Here is a 20,980-nt window from a genome sequence, read left to right on the forward strand (position 1 = left end):
ATTTTTCCTTATATGGCTATATATGGCTATAGGTAACGCTTGTTTACACTCTAGAGGCCAAAATTATTGTCCAATCTTAATGAAACTTGGTAAGAAGATTCATCCCAATAATATATTGGACGAGTTCAAAAAAAGTGCAAGTTTGTTGAAAAACATGGCCGCCAGGGGTCGGGGCATTTTTCCTTATATTTTTTTCCAATCATCATGAAACTTGGTCAAAAGATTTGTCCCAATGATATCTTGGACATGTTTGAAAATAGTTATCTTCTGTAAACAATGATGAAAACCATTTAGATACTTAGAATCATAAACGGTGATGCAAAATGTTTCACCGGGCGAAAGCCTAACACTATCCAACAAGCCAGATTGGACTCCTTTTTAACAACTAATGATTTTAGTCAGTTTATCAGGAAATCGAAAGTACACGCAAGCTACAAATCAGATCACTCCTCTTTTACGTTGGAATTGAATTTTAGCAATATAGAACATGGAAAGGGCCTGTGGAAATTCAATAATTCGTTACTTAATGACCTAGAATATATTCAATGCAGTAAACAAAAAAATTGAAGAAAGTAAGCAGCAATATGTCTTACCTGTATATAACATTGAATATCTTAATGTTATAGAAAATGACAATACAGTTAGCCATAAATGATCAACTGTTTTTAGAAACTTTATTAATGGAAATCAGAGGTAAACCCATATCATATTCGAGCTTCACATTTAATAAGAGAAAAGAAAGAGAATATTATATTTTAAAAGCAATTGAAGACATTGTACAAAAATTAACAAAAGAAAACGTTGAAAAGCTCAATCTTTTTGCATCAAGAACTCTTACACATACGGAATTTGAAAATGAAAGGCGCTTTCATTAGAGCTTAGGCAAAGTGTTTTGATGAAGGCGAAAACCATCAAAATATTTTTGAACTTAGAAACACAATATGCATCTAGTAAAAACATCCCTTTTAGTGAAAACGATGAAGGTCAACGGTTATTTGACAATCCAGGTATTTGAAAAGAAACCGCCCAATTTTACAAAACATTGTATACAAAGACTGTTTTTAATGACTCATACACTGTACAAGATGACCTTAGAGACATGAACACAATTAATTTTATTACTGCACTATCTCAATCCTTAGAAGACCTTCTAACTCTTAAGAAAATATCAATTACTTTAAAAAGTATGAAGCATGACAAAAGCCCTTGATAAGATGGCTATACAGCAGAATTTTTAAAAGTTTTTTGGAAAGATTAAGGCCACTTTATATTGTGAAGCCTCAACTATGGTTTTACCTTTGGAACTATGTCAGTTACTCAAAAACAAGGTACAATCACATGTATACCTTAAGATAATAAACCAAGACATTTTCTGAAAAACCTAAGGCCATTAACACTTTTGAATGTAATTTACAAGCTTGCATCTGGGACTATTGCTATTAGATTACAAACTATACTCGATACTTTTATTTTTAAAGATCAGACAGGATGTATTAAAGGCAGATATATTGGTGAGAATACCAGACTTTTATATGACATTATGCAATATACAGAAGATAACAATATCCCTTTGACTCTTGATGACCATCGGCTTTGAAAAGGCATTCGATACCCTCGAGTTTAATTTTATAGAAAAAAAACACATTATATTATGGATTTCACTCTTCATACACAACACCTTGACGGCGATTTAAATCAATGGAGTTTCATAAGAGTTTTTTACAATTGAAAGAGGCTGCCGACAATGAGACCCAATAAGTTCCTATATATGTATTCTTTGTGCTGAAATTTTGGCAATTAAAATCAGAAAATTAATGCAATTTAAGGTTAAGTGATAGAAAATATTGAATATAAAATTTCTCACTTTGCTAACGATACATCTCTCTTACTGGATGACACAGATATTTCCCTCATGTCTACCCTAGATCTTTTAAATAACTTTGCCTTATGTTTAGGATTGAAAATCAATTATGACAAAACAAATCTTTTATGGATTGGCTCAAACAAGTGTAGCATATTATCAATAAAAACTAAATATAAACCAGTCTGAGGCACAACAAACTTTAAAGTTTTAGGAATATTATTTGATGTTGATTTAAAGAAAATGATATAATTTAACTTCTCAAGTAAACTTGAAAAGCTGCACAGTATCATAATTTTTTGGAACAGAAGAACTTTAACACCCATAGGAAAAATAACTATTATTAAATCACTATTACTTCCCCTTTTAACACACATGTCTATAGCTCTTCCTAGTCCAGGTGAAAAAGTTTTAAAACAAATGAATAGCATGTTTTCGAATTTGTATGGGATGGACCAGCAAAAATTAAACTAACTGTTTGCTATTAAATCATATGATGATGGAGGAGTTGCCATGCTTTCAAAAAACTATGAACATGACGTGGTTAAGGAAAATTGTTTCAAGTAATAGAGAATGTTTTCAACTAGTATATTCTATGTAAGATGTGAAGAAAATGTTTAATTTAAGAAAACAATACATAGAAAAAATTATGATAAGTTTAAAAATTGTTTTTGGAGAGATGTCTTAACAAGTTACATTGAGTATATTAATAAACAAAAAGTCAGAAAGTGTGACGATATCCTTGATATGCCTTTATTTTATAACCATAATTTTAAGATAGGTATGAATATTATTTGTAATAAAAATATGTATGATAGGTGAATAAGATATGTAATAAGGGTATTCCACTAAGACCCGATTCCCCACGATTTGTCCCGATTTCCAATATTTTGAGGTTGCGCACATTCGTAGCTCAATCGGCGAAGGTCCTAACTCATTCGTAGATAGTCGTGGATCGATCGTAAGTGATTCCTCCAACTCGTGAGCTCCAAAAAAATCGTGGCCAGATTTTAAACGTGTTTACAATTTGGCCAGGACCTCCAAGACTGACTTTAATCGCAGTTGACCTGTTACAGCGCCGTAGTGCGTTCTTTGGCGTCGCAATGGAATCGTAGGTAATTCGTGCCTCAATCGGGAAATCGGTGATCACGTGATCTGTCTACGAATCAGCTACGACTTTGTCAAGACTCTCACGAGTTCACCCCGAGAGAGTTGCAAGCCCGCTAAGATTCTCGCGATTTAGTTACAAAACAGTTACGATTTTCGGAAAATGGGTTTGGTATATAAATAGAGCTTCTCGGTTTTCAGTCATTCAGTTGTTAGGGCTTTGTATGAATAACAGGTAATTTGTTTATAATCAAAAATGGCAAGAAAAGGCAAGGGCAGGGGGAGAGCTGAGTAAGAATACAATCGAAGAATACTACAGCTGCTCTTCGTCGAACTTCCAATTTTGATTTTATGCCAACAAAAGGAACGGAGGCCACAGACGAATGTAGGTCACATTGTAAATAATGATCATTATCAATATATATTGGCGCCTAATTCGTGTGTGCGTTCGGTGAGGTCCTAGCTTAGTCGTGACAGATCTGCATTGTTCGTAGTACAATCGCAGTAGATTCCTTCACATCGTAGTGAAGTCGCGACCCTATTCGCAAGAGTTCAACCGAACCTAAAGATTCGTCGTAAATCAATCGTACCATGGTCGTAACTGAATCATAGACTGTCACGAGTCTTCCCGATTCAATAAATGTGATAAATCGTAGCGAATCGTGGGCTTATTTTCGTAGTGGAATAGGGCCATAAGAGATATATTGTGCTCTTCTGGAGAATTTTTAAAACAATATGAATTAGAAAATCTCAATGGTGTTAAAATTAACTTCCTATTTTATGAAGGTTTAATCAGAACTGTGAAGGCATTAACACATCATCAGGATTTCCATCTATAAAAGTCAAATATACAATGTGCATTTGTATCATTCTACTTGAATAGTATAGTATTTGGTTATAATCAAAACAAACTTGTTTATAAATGTTTTAGCTAAAATACAGATGTACCCACTTGCCATCAAAATGGAATATACTATTTAATAAAGTTGAATGGACAAAAGTGCATGCACTGGTTTTTAATATATCTAGAGACACATACATGCAGTGGTTCTAGACGAGAATAGTTCACAATATCTTAGGCACCAAATCTTTGCTATTTAAAATGAACATTGTTCATGACAATTTATGTTCCTTCTGTAATGAAAATGAAAAAAACCTTATTACATTTATTCTCGGACTGTTTTTTACAAAGAGAATTGTTAACTATGTTGTATAATTTTTAAGATCACATAACGTGCAAAAATGTACTGAGATTTCTTGTCAAAAAATGTTATTTGGGTGTACAAATATAAACTGACTGATATTAATATTCTAATCTTAGAAATTAAGAAGTATATTTTTGTATGCAAGAGAAATGGTCTATTACCTTCAATAACAGGGCTAAATAACTATCTTTGCGTACCATGGGAAATTCAATCGAAAACAAAAAATCAAGAAAAGGAAATACTAATCTGGTTCATTGTAAAACTTTTAATAGATCAATAAAATAATCGTATTGTTGTTTGCTTAATATATTTAATACCATGGTCGTTTGAGAAATGTTTATAATTATACCCCCACAAACGAAGTTTAGGGGGGTATATAGGAGTGAGCTTGTTTGTCGGTCGGTTGGTCTGTCGGTCGATGGGTCGGTCCGTATTAAGTGTCCGCTCTCTAATTCAAGTTGTTTTTAGCTCACCTGAGCACAACGTGCTCATGGTGAGCTATTGTGATCGCCTTTTGTCCGTCGTGCGTTGTGCGTCGTGCGTCGTCAACATTTACCTTGTTAACACTCTAAAGGTCACATTTATTGTCCAATCTTCATAAAACTTGGTCAAAACATGTGTCTCAATTATATCTTGGACGAGTTCGAAAATGGTTCCGGTTGGTTGAAAAACTTGGCTGCCTTAGGGCGTGGCAGTTTTCCTTATATGGCTATATTAAAACCTTGTTAACACTCTAGAAGTCGCATTTTTAGTCCAATCTGCATGAAACTTGGTCGGAACATTTGTTATAATGATATCTTGAACGAGTTTGAAAATGGTTCTGGTTGGTTGAAAAACATGGCTGCCAGGGGGCGTGGCAGTTTCCTAATATGGCTATAGTAAAACCTATAGACACTCTAGAAGTTACATTTTTAGTCCAATCTTCATGAAGCTTGGTCAGAACATGTGTATTAATTATATCTTGGAAGAGTTTGAAAATGGTTCCAGTTGAAGGAAAAACATGGCCGCCAGGGGACGTGGCAGTTTACCTTATATGGCTTTAGTGTATAGTAAAACCTTGTTAACACTCTAGAAGTCACATTTATTGTCCAATCTTCATGAAACTTAGTCAGACCATTTTTTCTAACGATATCTTGGATGAGTTTGAAAATGGTTCTGGTCTGTTGAAAAACATGGCAGCCATGGGGCGGGGCAGTTTTCCTTATATAGCTATAGTAAAACCTTGTTAACACTCTAAAAGTCACATTTTTGGTCCAATGCTCATGAAACTTAGTCAGAATATTTGTACTAATGATATCTGGGCTGAGTTCGAAAATGGTTGAGATCCGTTAAAAAACATGGCTGCAAGGGTGTGTGGCATTTTTCCTTATATGGCTTTGTAGTAAAACCTTGTTAACACTCTAGAAGTCACATTTATTATCCAATCTTTATGAAACTTGATCAGAACATGAAAATGCTTCTGTTTTGTTGAAAAACATGGATGCTGGGGGCTGTTGACTTTTTATACGCCACATTTATTTGCCAATTTTCATGAGTCGGAACATTTGTTCCAATGAAATCTCGGCTGAAAAAACATGTTAATACTCTTGTTATGATATCTGGGCCGAGTTAAAAATGTGTTCCAGTCTGTTGAAATAATTGCCAGAAGGGGGCGGGGCAGTTTTCCTTATATGGCTACAGTTAAACCTTGTTAACAATGTAGAATTGACATTTATTTCCAATCTTCGTGAAACTTTTGTTCTTATGATATCACAGCTGATTTCGAAAATGGTTCTGGTTCTTTGAAAAACATGGGTGTGGTAGTTTTTTTATATAGCTATTGTAACCTTTTGAACACTCTAGAAGTCACATTTTAAGTGCAACATTCTTTTTACAACCCTTACTTATCATTTATACTTCTCAGGTGAGCGACCAGGGCCACCATTGCCCTCTTGTTATCCGATCTTCACCAAACTTGGTCAGATGTTGTATCTAGTCGTCTTAAGTCCAAATGTTTGATTTAAGTCTATAATTGACAAAAGTCCAAACATATTTCTTTCTTGTTTGTATCACAACATGGCATTTGCGTATATTTCTCTGTGTGTGTGTGTGAACTGTATGTTTGTATCTGTATAATGGAATGCATCGATGTTATTTACCTCTATTATAGCAACCAAGCTGAATTGTTAAAATAACTACATTTTAAAGAACTGTATTATATACTAACAAATTAACATGTATACTAACAATACACTTTGTAATGTATGGAGGTTAAAAAAGTTATATAAAAAAATGTTTAAAAATCGTTCCGGTTGCTTGAAAAACATGGCCACCAGGCGGTAGGGCTTTTTTCCTTATATGTCTATATATGGCTTTTGTAAAACCTTGTTAACACTCTAGAGGCCAGATTTATTAATCAATCTTCATGAAACTTTGTCAGAAGATTCATCCTCATTATATCTTGGACGAGTTTGAAAATGGTTTGGGTTGGTTGAAAAACATAACCACCAGGGGGGCGGGGCATTTTTCCTTATATGGCTATAGTAAAACCTTAATTACACTCTAGTTAAATATTCTTGAAGGTTAATGTAGTAATATTTATTTCGCAAAAAATACTTAAGGGAGAAAAAAAATGTTCATAGCTTGAATTGTTTGAATTCAAATCATGAATACACACTTAATTACTCCAACTCACCCTTATCAGCTGCCTAAGCACAATTCAATACACATCTCTGAGTGAACCTTGTTGTTCTATTTTTAGATCAGCAACTTGATACCTCGCTGTGCTATTTCTTTGATGTGTGGCACCATAGATAAGAGAAGAAATAATTTTTTCTGAGTCACACAATTTATTGATGAGGTCTGAAATTTTTTTTGATTATCAAAGATTTGTGTTTTAAAACGGAGTTATTGAATTTTTAATTGGAAATATAATTGCAAGGTGAGTCTGAAAACAGTTCATGTTTGTTTATAAACAAGGCTCTCAGGGGGGTGGTAGTTTTTTTGTATGTCTACAGTTGTTTATAGTGAAACATTGCGAATACTTTTAGTCACATTTTTAGTTCAATCTGAATGACACTTGCTGATTGCAAATGTTGTTATCATATCTTGATTTAGTTTACTCTATAAGTTTTAATAATATCAACTTCAAACATGGTGACAATTTTTATGAGCATAATATTTTTTGCTCATGGTGAACGTTTGTGATCACCTTTTGTCAATCGTCTGTCTTCCGTTGCGCGTCATGAATATTGCCTTGTTAACACTGTAGCGGCCACATTTATTGAGGGATCTTCATGAAACTTTGTCAGAAGATTTGTCCCAATGATATCTTGCACGAGTTCAAAAATGGTTCAGGTCTGTTGAAAAACATGGCCACCATGGGGCCATTTGTTGTTCATTCTTCATGAAACTTGGTTAGAACATTTGTTTCATTGATATCTTGGGCTGCAAAGAACAAGTCATTTCTTTTTATCTCAGGTGAGCGACTTTGGGCCTTTCAGGTCCTCTTGTTTTAAGTTTTTCTCACATATAAGGGGCAGTTCTAATATGAACTACTGATTTTTTACTTTTAAGTGTTTTATTCAGCGTTTCTCAAAATTTTGTGTTAAAAGATCCAAGCAATACAAATAAATACGTATTAAGATTATAACCGCCTGTATGCAGTTTAACGATGCATATTCTTTTATACATGATGTTGCACTTGCATATTATTATAATAGTTTTATGTGTGATATTATAATAAATCAAAATTTAAAAACTAGCTTCTTTCTTTATGTAATTATCCACCACCATGAGCAGAGGGATAAAGTTTGTACGTTGTCCGTCCGGAACATTTTCTTCCAAAGTCATATTATGCCGATTTAATTGACACTTATACGGGTTTATTACCTGTATAATTAGAGATTGATGGGCGTCAAATGCTGCTGCAATTCATTTGATATCAAAGCGCTGAAGGCACTGAAGTTGTTTGCTATTGCATAATCTTAGACGCAACTCATTTTAGCTCACCAAAGCACAACGTGCTCATGGTGAGCTTTTGTGATCGGCTTTTGTCCGTCCTGCGTTGTACGGCGTCAACATTTGCATTGTTAACTCTCTAAAGGCCACATATATTGTCCAATCTTCATGAAATTTAGTCAGAAGATTGGTCTTAATGATATCTTGGATGAGTTTGAAAATGGTTACGTGTACTTGAAAAACATCGGTGCCAAGGGGCGGGGCATTTTTCCTTCTATGACTATAGTAAAATCTTGTTAACACTCTTGATTAGCTCACCTGAGTACAATGTGCTCATGGTGAGCTTTTGTGATCGCCCTTTGTCCGTCGTGCGTTGTGCGGCGTCAACATTTGCCTTTTCAACACTCTAGAGGCAACATTTATTGTCCAATCTTCATGAAATTTGGTCAGAGGATTGGTCTCAATAATATCTTGGACGAGTTTGAAAATAGTTCCGTTTGCTTATAAAATGGTTTCGGATGCTTGAAAAACATGGCCACGAGGGCGCGGGACATTTTTCCTTATATGGCTAAATATGGCTTTAGTTAAACCTTGTTAACACTCTAGAGGCCACATTTATTGTCCAATCGTCATGAAATTTGGTCAGAAGATTAGTTTTAATGATATCGTGGATGAGTTTGAAAATGGTAACGTTTGCTTGAAAAACATGGCTGCCAAGGGGCGGGGCATTTTTCCGTATATGGCTATATATATCTATAGTAAAATCTTGTTAACACTCTAGAAGCCACAATTATGGTCCGATCTTCATGAAACTTGGTCAGAAGATTCATTCTAATAATATCTTGAAAGAGTTAAAAAATGATGCCCTTTGGTTGAAAAACATGGCCGAAAGGAGGCGGGGCATTTTTCCTTATATGGCTATAGTAAAAACTCGTTAACACTCTAGAGGTCACTTTTTTGTCTGATCTTCATGAAACTTGGTCAGAAGATTAGTCCCAATGATATCTTGGATGAGTTCGAAAATGGTTTTGGTTGCTTTAAAAACATGGCCACCAGGGGCGGGGCATTTTTCCTTATTTGGCTATATATGGCTTTAGTAAAACCTTGTTTACACTATAGAGGCCAAATTTATTGTCCAATTTTCATGAAATTTGGCCAGAAGATTGGATTTAATGATATCTTGGATTAGTTTGAAAATAATTATGTTTGCTTGAAAAACATGGCTTCCAAGGGGGGCATTTTCCTTATATGGCTATAGTAAAATCTTGTTAACACTCTAGAGGCCACATTTACTGTCCGATCTTCATGTAACTTGGTCAGAAGATTCATCTCGATAATATCTTGGACGATTTCAAAAATAATGCCGGTTGATTGAAAAACATGGCTGCCAAGGGGCTGGGCATAGAATGGCTATAGCAAAACATTTACTGTCCGATCTTCAGAACTTCGTCAGAAGATTTGTCCCATTAATATCTGTTTATCTCAGGTGAGTGACTTTTGGCCTTCCAGGTCCTCTTGTTTAGCTTACCTGAGCACAATGTGCTCATGGTGAGCTTTTGTTATCGCCTTTTGTCCGTCGTGCGTCGTGCGTTGTGCGGCGTCAACATTTGCCTTGTCAACACTCTAGAGGCCACATTTATTATCCAATCTTCATGAAATTTGGTCAGAAGATTGATCTCAATAATATCTTGGACGACTTCGAAAATGGTTACATTTTCTTGAAAAACATGGCTGCCTAGGGGCGGTGCATTTTTCCTTATATGGCTATAGTTAAATCTTGTTAACACTCTAGAAGCCACATTTATTGGCCGATCCATGAAACTTGGTCAGAAGATTCATCCCAATAATATGTTGGACGACTTTACAAATGATGTGGGTTTGTTGAAAAACATGGCTGCAAGGGGGCGGGGCAATTTTCCTTATATGGCTATACTAAAACCTTGTTAACACTCCAGAGGCCACATTTATTGTCCGATCGGAAGCCACTATAACAGGGCTATGGGAGCCCATGAGACAACACTTCCAAGGATTTACAGACCTGTGGTTGTCAGCTTTCTTTGAAAGCCGCACAAGAGCATATGATGCATTAATTGCAGACTTCAGCAATCTTAAGTGTGTTTTGCAGCCTGGTTCACATGCAGAAATAAAGAAAGCTCACCAAGATCTGAACATAACAATTGAATCCATTAACCTAGAAAAGCAGTTGGCAGATTTTGATAAAGAAAATGAACAGCATCCTATGTATGCTTACTAAAGAGGTTACATTCGCCAAGCTATGACCTTATTAGCATTTCAAAGGTCCATTAAAGATAAACAACTGTTTCTGTATTAAGCATCCTTAAAAAGGCTAGGTCGTGCGAATCAAAGAAAAAAGAGCCAGAGATATGGATCAGCCTACTGAGGGGAGACATTGCATACAGCTCCCAGAATACAATTCCATTTACCTCTATAGGGCTGGATCAGGCACAGGAACACCAGAATAGGAAAATTAGAGGTGGTGGTGGTATATCAGGAATCACAACTAAGCCTTTCACACTGCTCAAATACTGTCTGGCTGCACCAGAGTTGGCAAAGATTTCAGAATAAACCGACACCATGATTGGCAATACAGCTACATCCTCCAAAAGGCATCTCCAGTTAAATACGTCGGATGAAACAAGGCAATATAATAAAGTAGAAAAGTTGAACAAATAACTTAATGTCTATAATCCATGCAAAGACAAGGGTGATGATCTATTCAATATTGTATCAAAGAAATGTCTAAGCGATGAAGCAAATGCAAATATCATTGATGATGAGAACAGAGGACACAAGGCAAGAGATGAGTTTGTCAAGAATCGAATCAATGGTGAAACGAACATGTCGGACAAGATGACCAAAGTTAAGGTTCACATTTGGAATGAATTAAACAAAAGGAAGAAAGATAAGGACACGTAACAACAACAACTAAACAAAACAACTGCATTACTGTCAAAAATAATGCAGTTATTGACATGATAGTATAATACTTACTAATATACTGAACAACGTATTAATTAAGTTATTAACCAATTTGTGTCGTACCTTTCACAGTATAAACCAAACAGAGATCAAACTCTAGTTTACATATTGTTAATCAACACAATTCAAGTTTATTCAAAGCATGAAAACCTAGTTTTCCATTTCAGTGACATTTGGCACTCCAAATTAACTACAAAATATTGTAGAAATACTGTTTCTTATACTGTTATATCGTTTAATTTCAATTATATTTACATCTAATTTTTTGCATATGAAAATCAATCATTAAATCATAACAAGTACATTATTACATAGATTATTCTACAGTGTTTTATTAACAATTAGACACCTTTATGGTAATTTTATACCAACAAATGTCCAAGTTGTGAGAGTTGTTATGTTTTGTAACCAAATTTCGAGGCGGCCATTTTGAAATCCAAGATGGTCGCCAAATCACTGACATTCAAATTTGACCCAGAAATGTTTCTAAGTGTCTCGTGAGCATTTTTACACCTGTTTGGTCCTTTTATACCTACAAATGTCCAAGTTATGATTGTTTTTCTGTTATTTTATCAATTTTCGTGGCGGCCATTTTGAAATTCAAGATGGCCGCCAAATCAATTACATTGAAATTTGACACGAAAATGTTTAACAGTCTATAATGAGCATTTTGACACCATTTTGGTCATTTTATACCCACAAATGTTCAAGTAACGAGCGTTTTACAATTGTGCTACCAATTTCCGTCGCGGCCATTTTGAAATCCAAGATGGCCGCCAAAATATTGACATGAAAATTTGAGCTTCATAAAATTATTTGACCTTACATGTCATAGAATGATATAAACCCAGTTTTAAAAAATCTAGGAAAAGTAAAATCTGGTTTGCCATTTCAAACCGACTATCGAATATGTTATAGGCTGATTCGAAAAAAAAATCCCTTGAAATTTCGCTGCATCACTGTGTCTGTACACGGCGTAAAGGGTGTTACACTGTTCGATGTACGGAATTCCTGACTACTCTTTGCATGTTCAAACGACACATAGACACAACTTGTTGCCCAGTTACAAATACGCGTTAAAATCCATCTAGCAGAATTTCAGGGTCTGTACTCGGCCACTAAATCGTCAGGGGAAGACACAATTGACTATCGATAAACACATTTTGCTTTCATGATGAGAAAAAAAACACTACTCTAATCGTAAAGTGGTAACGTTAAGAGGAAAATCGTTTAATTATTTAACCACATATGTTCGTCGTACTCGGTCAACACGTCTGAAACTCTTTCCTGAACGCCTGAATAGGCTACCCTGATTTGCCAGTTTGCTGTATTTGCTTTTTTGAATTTAATTTTATATTGAAATGCATTGTGCTAAAATATACCATTGACAACTCGCAATGAGATTTAAAAACCCGCGTCATGCGAAAATGGGTCTTATGCCATATGCGCCCACCATGGCTATAGCCCATCCAGCCTGCGAATGTCTCAGTCTGGTCAGAAGATGCATAATGCTACCATAAAAATCTTAAGTAATTCTATAGCGGACAGCATCGCCTCTGCTCGGACTACGCAAATGCACAGGCTGGGCTTGAGCTACGCTGGCCGAAACGCCATAAGACCGATTTTCGCATGACGTGGTTATGAAAGTGTGATTTGAATGTTTCGAAAGAAAACTTCGTGTAACCTTCTAACACACGATAGATTTCGATATTGGAGAAATAAACTCATAATAAGCCATGTGAGACACAAATGATGTGACTACTCCCGTAGTATAATGTGTAATCTACTGACACTCATGTGTGGTTTGACTCTAATAACACACATTTCATGCGGTGAATATGCGGCTAACAAGTGAAAAAAGCACACACAAGTGTGTAACTTTTGTTTTTCAATTTAATTATTTAGAAACATAAATTTAAACTTTATTTCAAAGTCAGCATGTTCGCCGAATATTTTTAAAAGATATTTCTTGTTATAATCAGTTGTTGTTTTTATATTCTGTTTTAGCGTTTACAAAGCATTTCAGTCGTTGTCTTTATTATACCTGTAGTTATTGGTGAACTCCATGCGACTATGACGTCGTATTTGAAATTATGCAAACTATACATTTCCGCTAGACGTATTATTCGCAAAAACTTCTATGAAGCCTTTGTAAACTTCTAATAATAAAAACTTTACATATCCAGAAGCCGGGGCCTTATGGAAATATGTAAAGATTTGACCTCTAACTGCAGTAAACAAAGGAAACGTATAATCTAGTTGACCCTTCTTTTTTGCGAATGCAGGTTGAGTGTAATGTGTGATGTTGACTATCTTATCTCACTACGTGAATTTACCCGTCGCTTGGATTGAGTTTAACAAAGAATCAACCACAACATAATTATAATAATAAATGTATTGGTATTAGCCAGCATTGTATTAAATTCTCAAGCAAACCACATTAAACTTTAGCTACGCTGGCCGAAAGACCTTATGACCCATTTTCGCATGCCGCGGTCATGAAAATGTGATTTAAATGTTTGGAAAGAAAAATGCGTGTTCAAGCAAACCCCATTAATTTTCTTTTTTAATATCTTTCGCAAGAAATTAAATGCTTCATTTAATTTCTTTCCTTTTCATCTTTATTACTGTTCATGTATTGACATTAACGTGTAAACCCCACCCCGTCACAAATATCAGTACTAAAAATTTTTTTTTATAAATAATTTAATTTATAAAAAGGTTGAAATTGTTGTTGATGTTGTCACTTGAAAGTCGAATATTCACCGCATGAAATATGTGTTATGCGGATATGGATAATTTATTTCCGATTGTAACGATTTTTCCTAATTAACAGCCTATTACGAATCATTATTAAACATAATGAAATAGAATGTATATGCATATTACAATAAAAATTTTCCTTGCAATTTTTTTTTGCTTTGCATACTGAAATAATGGTTCTATTGATAGCTTATTAAAATAGTATTGAGTTTTTACGTTTTTCTTCCGCTGATAAGAAAAGGAATCGCATATGTGTGTGTGTGTGTGTGTGTGTGTGTGTGTGTGTTTATAATCCTTACAAATACACACACCGTATCGACCGCTATTATTTAAATCAATCTATCATTGGTTGATATAATGGACTGGCGTTGTTAGTACCGGGCTGATAAGTGGGGTTTGATAAACTCTAGCAAATTCCGTGATCAGTCTATTGCGAACCTCCGAACATTTCCCAGCCATATCAGACCCCGCCCCCCACCCATCCCATTCCTGCTGTACTACCAGAAATCAGTCAAGCGCTATCAAAGAGTTTACGCAAAAAACGCATGCTAGTGTATTGCAATCTCGACATCATATTGTTATTCAGCGGTCGTCTATGAATAACCTCAGAACTCTGCTTCGCAAACATACCTCTTGTCTGACGTAGCACGTAGTGGACTATTTTAACCATTCATAAACTTACTCTTCCGCTAACTGTGTGTCACACTTAAGACTCGAATCTCTACAGTCAATGTCACCCAATGAGGTCAAATGTTACAATTTTGACTAAATATGCTTTATTTTGTTATTTTACCTTTCATTAAGGGTCTTACTCGCCATCTTTTTAAAACACCACCTTTTCATAACACCATTTGTTATTTAATAAATAATTTTCATTTTGATTTGTAGAATGCAAAGCTTTATTTTTTCTGCTTTTATGGGTTTCATTAAAACATTTATTATTTCATTCAGTCGTCGTTCACAGAATTTGGTGTTGCAAGCATATGGCGAGTGATATCAATTACACAAAATCGCTTGTTTATTTATATATTAAACCATAAATAACAACATAATACATAATTTATTAAACACGAAATATAATACTCTTTATATATGGAACTAAACTATGATTGATAAAATTTTGATTTTAGAAGGTTCACTTTTCTAAACATTTTGCCAGATAAAAGTTCAATTATATATAAATAAACAACATTTTATTATCGATAAGTAAGATTATTAATCACTTCAACTAAAACTCTCACTTTTAAAAGTTGTACGCACACAATAAATGGTTGTTAATAGACTGATAAACAATGGACAAAATTACATACTCTTGATAGAGAAATTATTTGTGGAAAACTATGTCTATAATCAACTTTTACTACGACAGCTGATACACAAGAGAGTCAACATTCCTATTGATATTCTTTACTATTGACCAAACTTTTGGAAAACGCTTAGCTTTCCAACTGTTGATGAAATTGTCTCAGGGTGACCATGATCAAAAACTTTGGATCATCTACTGTAATAACAATTAACTTACCATATTTAATTATAATTCTCAGAAAAAATATTCAAGATACCATATACAGTTAAACTAAAAATAATAATCATGGCATCTGTTAAAAAATATTGACCTTTTTATTTTTGTGTTGTTTATTAGTCAATTAATGATATCTTGAGTATGCAATTAAAATACAGCACTATAATTTAGGTACTGTAAGGTCTGGGTTCGGGACTCTCGTCTGCGTTGTTAATGGGTATTTTAGAATTGATATGTCAGTTATTCGTTTACTAGCGATTCAGTACTTAAAATGTAATGAGTTATTACATTCGAGTGTATTATTACTAATTTGACATGCTGATGACAGTGTCATTATTTGAACAATTTGGTCACGCCTTCACACTGACAAAAATCAGTTTTCAAATCATATAGTCAAATACTGATAGAACAAAACCAACGTCCACGTTGAAAATGCACTTTCAAACTCACTGGTATAAATCCTATAAAAATCAGTTGACAAGTTCGCGAAACATGTTCGAAACCCTAGCCAGTTTACATTTGTTTAAGCTCTAACGAGTATTTGTGTCACAGCTGTGGTATGCTAAAATACATTGAAAAGCAACACATCATGTTCCCATTTCTAGTAATACATCTTCAATTGTTTCCCGCTTGCTTGCCATTGATTTATTGGATTTTTGCATCTCAACAGTTGCCCGAGATAGATGAGGTGATATTGAAAAGAAAATCGACTTTGGGTCAGTTTGATCAACAAGGTTGTTTTTTGTTTTTTTTTAATAAATTATCCCAGTCCCAATCCTCGACGTGCAAGCATGGATGTGTGTATATCTCTTGTTTTTTGTTAACGGAATCACTGTACGTTCTTACGTCCGTCCGTCTGTCACAAACTTCCAAGGACTATATCACATAAACTTCATAAGATATTAACATGAAATTTAACCGATGTATATATAAATCAATTAGGAGACTTGCCATGCACACGAACAATAACCCAACACTATATTAAATAAGAGTTTAAGCACTTTTTAGCAGGATGTTACTTTTCAGGACCATATCACAGATACCATACAAGATTTCAACATGACACTTCATGGTTATACATGTATCAATCAAGAAAAATTCAATTTATAAAAACAATTACCCAGCATTAATTGTTTAAGGATTATACCGTTTATCAATCGATTTTTTACTAGTCATTAAAAAGTATTTGACGGGGATTCAAATTCGACGAAATTTCGTGTTTAATCTGCTTTGGGTCTTCCTTAGTCGAATTAAGTAAAGACGACTTACAACGACTCGATCATTCTATTTAACCTATTGGAGCTGACCATATTGGACCAAACGACATTCAAAAATCCCGAGAACTTAATAGGATTATGTTTATAAACATTAACCTAATAACATCTTAAGTGTTTTTAAACTATTTTACGACATCACACTTTAACTACCTTTTGAGTACTTCAACTAGTTTGAGTCACGATAAAATGAAAGAACACGCAATATAAACCACATCTCGTATTTTACTACACAGTTTAAACATCATGTGAATCAATAATAAGATTATTGTCATAAAATTTACGGACTAACGCGTTTCTTGTTAAAATGCATATTACATAGTTTAATTTTAATTGTTATAATAAAATAAAAGAAAAAAGTGAATTAAAGCATTTTTATTAAAAAAAACTGTACAAGTTTTCTTAGAAGATAATATGTGGATTTGATAACCCACTTCATTCTAACACATTAGCTATATGAAAAAATGTATATGCTTTTACATTTTCAGTATGATGAAAATTGATGCTGAATATGTTTGTAAGACTAGAAACACGTGTTTAATTACGCTAAAACGATAACACGTTTTATGACAATTTATGCTCCTTTCACAATATTTTAGTGTTCAAGAAGTTTTTCCTTTTCACAATAGTTTCTTTTACAAAGTGTTTCCAAGACATTCGTTTGACTGTCAATAGCGGATTATTCTTCAGGGGACGGATGGACTGATGCGTATCGCGTTAATGAGAAATGAACGTTTGCAAAAGGTGACATTTATGTGGCGTTTGATAGATGCTAATTAGCGCGAATAATTAATAAACATGACATGGGACACCGGCCTTGAAATGGTGCAATATTTGGGTGAGCTTAAATTCACAACGCTATGAATAGGTTGTGTATTTCGTAAGGAAATACAAACTTGTTTTATTTTAACATGCACATAGGTATGCTGTTTGTCATGTTTTTGTGCCTAGATTGTAATAAATTTAAATTATAAAAATGACAATTCATAGTTGACGTATAGTTAAATCAAAAACAAACATTTCATTTATACATTTTAGGAAGTGTATACATTTATGGTTCTTCGGTTTAATACCCATGTTGATATTATGCTGAATATTGTTTCTACTACTAGCAGAATATATGACACAAAGAGTTATGTAAACAAAACTTGCATATACATAATCATCAAAACAATAAGGTTAATAAAAAATGTTATAAATACTAATATTGCTCTTCCATTTCCAAATCTAAAATGTTAAGTTCTAAAGCAAAACGGTTCAATATATCAACCATCATTGTATTAAAATTTAATCATTCATCTATGACACTCTAATACTTATGGACTACGCGGTTTCATCATGCTACACATGCCGATAGATATATGCGAATATTATTTATATCGATACATGCCGATAGATATATGCGAATATTTTTATATCGGCTAGCTTAATGAATTTTTCTTTCAGCAGCATGATAGAAAAATGAACATCTGAAATAATTGTTCACATTTCGTTTAAAATAGCTTGGAAATGTAATTCTACAGTTTCTAGTTTATCGTTTAAGCAGCTATGTAGTTAAAAACATGCTCATACCTCACGTGCAAAATACATAAACATATATACATGCGTTCAAATATAACGCACGCATCACATCAGACGATACGAACGTTTGTTCATCTACTAAAAACATCCGTTGCAAATATGTACAAAAAATAAAAATAAAATATTTTTGTGTGACAAGTGGAACAAGACGTTCAACCACGTGTAGCATTCGATTACTTGAACAGGACCGTATTCATTGTTCAATATATTAGTGTAATAAAGGTTCTTATTGAGGTAAACGTGCCAACCTGTTTACAGAGCAATTAGTTCAACTACTCGATGTAAGAAGCAAGAAACTTATCCTTTTGTAGTGCTCTTTAAATCGGGATTAACTAAAAGGCACGCCAATAATATTTTATGGCACTTGTTTTATGGGACGAATGCTAGTGAATTTCAAATTATCAACATGAATTTTATACAATAACACACGGAAGAGCTGAGACGGAAGTCCATATTCGGCCCGAGGACTTTTGGCCCTGCACTTCTACACCCGTACAGAATAGCATCAGATGAAATTCCAGTTTCCCAAAATAAATTTCAAATTCATAAAACAAATGTGATAAAGAAAAGCAAATTAAGTCTGATAAAGATGTACACCTTTCCGTGTTACCAGGCTTGTGTTCGAAAATGTAAGTACGCGACAAATTCGCTGATCTGTAGAATACATTTTCAAATCATATATTAACTTAATACGTTGTTTGCATAGATAATAGTTTCAAAAGAGTCAATAACTAACACGTCAGGATTAAATTTAAGCACCACGAGTCATCAACATGTTGGTTACAATAAACTGATATGGTGTACTTCCTTCAATAATTCACAAGAGCCACACGGAAATGTGATTGGATTTGTAATCTCAAAAAGGAAATGTTGCTATACAAATGTATTTTAAATCCTGGGACCATAATTTGACTTAAAAAACGGCACATGTTTACGTACAGAAAATAATTAACTTCAAGAGGAAAATTCTTATGTCTATAAGGGATTTCTCAATGAAATCGATAACATTAGACGTAGTGACTGATATTGAAGCTGGTTTGTCTACAGATTCAACACAAGTTTTAATAAGCTCGTTTCAAACATATTGCGTCTTAATTGGAGGACGCGGTATGGCAGAAGAACACAAAGCTATGTTGTTTTTTCTATGCCAGCAAATGCCGGAATGAACAGTGCAATACAGCTATTATCAGATACTGACAAGTAGACTATTGATCAACTCACAGACGTGGGAAATGTGTATTTCCGTAAGATATGAAAATGATTCTTAATATGTACTACGCGTTTTTTATGAGCATTCACTGTCAATTGGACCCTAACTTTAGAAGCATAGTAACTGGAGTGAACGTTGAAACTGCTAAGAGGAAGGAGAATGCCATCGAAAGCAATAATATGGGAAAAGCAGTTATGGCTATTCATTCAAAAAATCAAGCGACACCGATGCGTGATTAATTGTCTCTGAAGGTCACCGAGAGCAAAATGCAAATAGATCAACAGCTACTCTTTCAACGAATAACTACAGTTGCTAAAATATATGTGAAACCACTATTCAACCACGATTGATGCAGTAGCCCGTCCTCATTCTTCGACAATCACGGGTTACCCCAGACGCACATGCTGGAGGATACAATTTGGAAAATGGGCGACTGTTCAAAACAACAGAACCATCAGAAACAACAAATGATCTCAAAGTGTCGAATGTTTTAGACGGCGGCAAAAGATCCATTGGTCTAAAAATAGTACGTTCATATTTCACAGAGATATCCGCATCAATTCACTTCTGTGGTTTTGATGCGATTCTAACGGACCGACAACAAGGGATAAAACACCTTCGGGAAATTAGAGGCACTACCGATATTGATGTAAACATTCAATACAACATTATAAGGAACATATCGCAGAAGGAATCTTTTCTATAAATATTTTGGTAACACATACGCTTTATATTCGTTAAATGCGTTATCAAAAGACTTAATGTGATGATTCTAAAGAGCACCAACAACATTATTTAAGATTGTAATTTTGGTTTAACGTTGTAATATAGAATGATGAAGTAATGATTGAGTTAAAAATAAAATTGTAACCGTGGGTCTACTTGAATACGTTTTATACATCCCCCACTATACCTTAGAGCGAAACTGTTTTCTGTGATTTTTAAGATATTATCCTGAATTAAAATTAAACAAAATCGTTTCTTTTCAATTATTCCTAGGTTTGATGCTATATTTTGTTAGATTTACTAGGATTCAATTTGATTCAATCGAAGACGCATGTTCCGATTCGACCCAATCATCAGACATGATCATATTTTACGCCAGATACGAATAAAGGCCCGCTCGCGACGTCAATGTGTTACAATTTATAGTAACGTTATTTTACATTATTGAATAAACCATATAAGTGAACCCTCCAGCTTTATTTTGTACATTTATTTAATTGTTCAGGACAACCACCACTTTCCAATATTCGTTACATTTTATGTCGTAGAATGCAGACTAAAAACTTTATTCGGAAAGCGTTTAAATGTTTCGATGTTAATATAATACCGTTATTGATGGATTATACTTATTGCATTTGTGTTGTTGTATATAATGTAGCACAGTCAGTAGTATACTAGTGTTTTTGTATATATCGTTCTTTTTCAAATGCTTGATTATTTAACAAACATATATTTCGGACTGGGAAGGTGCTTGAGTGCGGAAACCACCAAAACAATATCTGAGTGATCAAC

The sequence above is a fragment of the Dreissena polymorpha genome, chromosome 5, assembly GCF_020536995.1.
Source record: "Dreissena polymorpha isolate Duluth1 chromosome 5, UMN_Dpol_1.0, whole genome shotgun sequence".
Classification (NCBI taxonomy): domain Eukaryota; kingdom Metazoa; phylum Mollusca; class Bivalvia; order Myida; family Dreissenidae; genus Dreissena; species Dreissena polymorpha.